Below are 4,378 nucleotides of genomic sequence, written 5' to 3' on the forward strand. Positions count from 1 at the left end.
GTGAGGCACCATTTTTTACCGGGAGACCTGGGGGAACGCTGGGTGGTGGTAAATTTGTGTGAGCCCGGTGATGCCACAACTTTCCCACCCCAAAATGTGTGAAAAAAGTGATTTTTTCAGCAAAAATTGAGGTTTGCAGGGGATTCTGGGTAAGGAAACGTTGGGGGATCCACGCAAGCCATACCTCCCTGGAAGCGGCCGGGTGTCTAGTTTTCAGAAATGCATGGGTTTGGTAGGTTTCCCTAGGTGCCGGCAGGGCTAGGGTTCAAAATCTACAGCTAGTCACTTTGCCAAAAAAATGGGTCATTTTTCACTGCAAAACCACGTTGCGTTTTGCGCCGATTCCTGTCGCGGGCACTAGGCCGACCCGCACAAGTGAGGTTCCATTTTTCTCGTAGGACTTTGGGGAACGTGGGGTGTGTGGAAATTTGTGGATCCACGCAGATTCCAGAACTTTCCATCACAGAAATGTGGGGAAAATGTGTTTTTTTTGTCAATTTTTTACGTTTGCAAGGGATTCTGGGTAACAGACCAGGGTGGGAGGCAGTCAAATCACCCCATCCTGGATTCCCCTGGGTGTCTAGTTTTCAAAAATGTATAGGTTTGCTAGGTTTCCCTAGGTGCCGGCAGGGCTAGGGTTCAAAATCTACAGCTAGTCACTTTGCCAAAAAAAGGGTCATTTTTCACTGTAAAACCACGTTGCGTTTTGCGCCGTTTCCTGTCGCGGGTACTAGGCCGACCCGCACAAGTGAGGTACCATTTTTCTTGTAGGACTTTGGGGAACGCGGGGTGGTGGAAATTTGTGGATCCACGCAGATTCCAGAACTTTCCATCACAGAAATGTGGGGAAAATGTGTTTTTTTTGTCAATTTTTTATGTTTGCAAGGGATTCTGGGTAACAGACCATGGTGGGAGGCAGTCAAGTCACCCCATCCTGGATTCCCCTGGGTGTCTAGTTTTCAAAAATGTATAGGTTTGCTAGGTTTCCCTAGGTGCCGGCAGGGCTAGGGTTCAAAATCTACAGCTAGTCACTTTGCCAAAAAAAGGGTCATTTTTCACTGCAAAACCACGTTGCGTTTTGCGCCGTTTCCTGTCGCTGGCACTAGGCCGACCCGCACAAGTGAGGTACCATTTTTCTCGTAGGACTTTGGGGAACGCGGGGTGGGTGGCAATTTGTGGATCCACGCAGATTCCAGAACTTTCCATCACAGAAATGTGGGGAAAATGTGCTTTTTTTGTCAATTTTTTACGTTTGCAAGGGATTCTGGGTAACAGACCATGGTGGGAGGCAGTCAAGTCACCCCATCCTGGATTCCCCTGGGTGTCTAGTTTTCAAAAATGTATAGGTTTGCTAGTTTTCCCTAGGTGCCGGCAGGGCTAGGGTTCAAAATCTACAGCTAGTCACTTTGCCAAAAAAAGGGTCATTTTTCACTGCAAAACCACGTTGCGTTTTGTGCCGTTTCCTGTCGCGGGCACTAGGCCGACCCGCACAAGTGAGGTACCATTTTTCTCGTAGGACTTTGGGAAACGCGGGGTGGGTGGAAATTTGTGGATCCACGCAGATTCCAGAACTTTCCATCACAGAAATGTGGGGAAAATGTGTTTTTTTTGTCAATTTTTTACGTTTGCAAGGGATTCTGGGTAACAGACCATGGTGGGAGGCAGTCAAGTCACCCCATCCTGGATTCCCCTGGGTGTCTAGTTTTCAAAAATGTATAGGTTTGCTAGGTTTCCCTAGGTGCCGGCAGGGCTAGGGTTAAAAATCTACAGCTAGTCACTTTGCCAAAAAAAGGGTCATTTTTCACTGCAAAACCACGTTGCATTTTGCGCCGTTTCCTGTCGCGGGCACTAGGCCGACCCGCACAAGTGAGGTACCATTTTTCTCGTAGGACTTTGGGGAACGCGGGGTGGGTGGAAATTTGTGGATCCACGCAGATTCCAGAACTTTCCATCACAGAAATGTGGGGAAAATGTGTTTTTTTTGTCAATTTTTTACGTTTGCAAGGGATTCTGGGTAACAGACCATGGTGGGAGGCAGTCAAGTCACCCCATCCTGGATTCCCCTGGGTGTCTAGTTTTCAAAAATGTATAGGTTTGCTAGGTTTCCCTAGGTGCCGGCAGGGCTAGGGTTCAAAATCTACAGCTAGTCACTTTGCCAAAAAAAGGGTCATTTTTCACTGCAAAACCACGTTGCGTTTTGCGCCGTTTCCTGTCGCGGGTACTAGGCCGACCCGCACAAGTGAGGTACCATTTTTCTCGTAGGACTTTGGGGAACGCGGGGTGGGTGGAAATTTGTGGATCCACGCAGATTCCAGAACTTTCCATCACAGAAATGTGGGGAAAATGTGTTTTTTTTGTCAATTTTTTATGTTTGCAAGGGATTCTGGGTAACAGACCATGGTGGGAGGCAGTCAAGTCACCCCATCCTGGATTCCCCTGGGTGTCTAGTTTTCAAAAATGTATAGGTTTGCTAGGTTTCCCTAGGTGCCGGCAGGGCTAGGGTTCAAAATCTACAGCTAGTCACTTTGCCAAAAAAAGGGTCATTTTTCACTGCAAAACCACGTTGCGTTTTGCGCCGTTTCCTGTCGCGGGCACTAGGCCGACCCGCACAAGTGAGGTACCATTTTTCTCGTAGGACTTTGGGGAAAGCGGGGTGGGTGGAAAATTGTGGATCCACGCAGATTCCAGAACTTTCCATCACAGAAATGTGGGGAAAATGTGTTTTTTTTTGTCAATTTTTTACGTTTGCAAGGGATTCTGGGTAACAGACCATGGTGGGAGGCAGTCAAGTCACCCCATCCTGGATTCCCCTGGGTGTCTAGTTTTCAAAAATGTATAGGTTTGCTAGGTTTCCCTAGGTGCCGGCAGGGCTAGGGTTCAAAATCTACAGCTAGTCACTTTGCCAAAAAAAGGGTCATTTTTCACTGCAAAACCACGTTGCGTTTTGCGCCGTTTCCTGTCGCGGGCACTAGGCCGACCCGCACAAGTGAGGTACCATTTTTCTCGTAGGACTTTGGGGAACGCGGGGTGGGTGGAAATTTGTGGATCCACGCAGATTCCAGAACTTTCCATCACAGAAATGTGGGGAAAATGTGTTTTTTTTGTCAATTTTTTACGTTTGCAAGGGATTCTGGGTAACAGACCATGGTGGGAGGCAGTCAAGTCACCCCATCCTGGATTCCCCTGGGTGTCTAGTTTTCAAAAATGTATAGGTTTGCTAGGTTTCCCTAGGTGCCGGCAGGGCTAGGGTTCAAAAACTACAGCTAGACTCTTCGCAAATAAAGTGTAAATTTTCAGTGTGAAAATGTGGTGCGTTCACCTTAGGTTTTGAGCCACTTCCTGTCGTGGGCACTATGCCTACCCACACAAGTGAGGTACCATTTTTATCGGGAGACTTAGGGTAGTTCAGATTTGTAAAGCAACTGTTATTACCTATTGATTTTTGATGCATTTCTCCCTTCCAAATGAAAGACATTGTGTAAAAAAAAAGTCATTTTGAAAAATGACCAATAATTGTCATGCAAATATGAATATTCCCAATTTCGAAAATGTGCAAATATGCACTGTTTCTAAACTCTGTAATTTGTTCCCATTTCAGAAATACATAGGTGTCTTTCATACCGATTTTTCCATGTATACATTTTCCCACAATAATTGCTATATACCCGGAACAAAAAAAAAAACATTACAAAATGCTGCTCAGTTTTCTACTCTGGGTTCGTTGGGCTCTTGGTGAACCTACAAGTCCTATATGTCCCCACAACCAGGAAGGTCCACCGGATGTAACGGTACATTGCTTTCAAAGAGATGTCATAATTTGAAGAAGTTACAGGTGAAAACGTTGTCTCAAAATGCTGCTTTTTTCAACAATTTTTTAATTTTTCCTATATTTACCTGTAAGTTTCTATAAAGAAACCTTGATGGATCTACACAAATGACCCCTTGCTGAATTCAGAATTTTGTCTACTTTTCAAAAATGTATAGCTTTCCAGGATCCATTATTGTTTTTGTACCCATTTCTACCATTAACTGGAAGGAGGTTGAAAGCACAAAAAATAGCAAAAATAGGGTATGTCCCAGAAAAATGCCAAAACTGTGTAAAAAATGTTGGTTTTCTAACAAAATTCTGTCATTCCCTAAAAGCTGGAGAAATGGTGATCTCAGCCCCACAAACCCTTTTTTGATACCATTTGCAGAGAAAAGCCCAGAAGCTTTCATTTGCAGCCCGTTTTTCCCATTTTTCACATTTCGCATTTTGCTGTATTTTGACTAATTTCTGGGAACCCTCTAGGAGAATCCACAAACCCTGGGTACCTTTAGAATCCCCAAGATGTTGGAAGAAAAGGACGCAAATTTGGCATGGATACCTAATGTGGTC

The sequence above is a fragment of the Triturus cristatus genome, chromosome 5_2 (genome assembly GCF_964204655.1).
Source record: "Triturus cristatus chromosome 5_2, aTriCri1.1, whole genome shotgun sequence".
Lineage (NCBI taxonomy): Eukaryota > Metazoa > Chordata > Amphibia > Caudata > Salamandridae > Triturus > Triturus cristatus.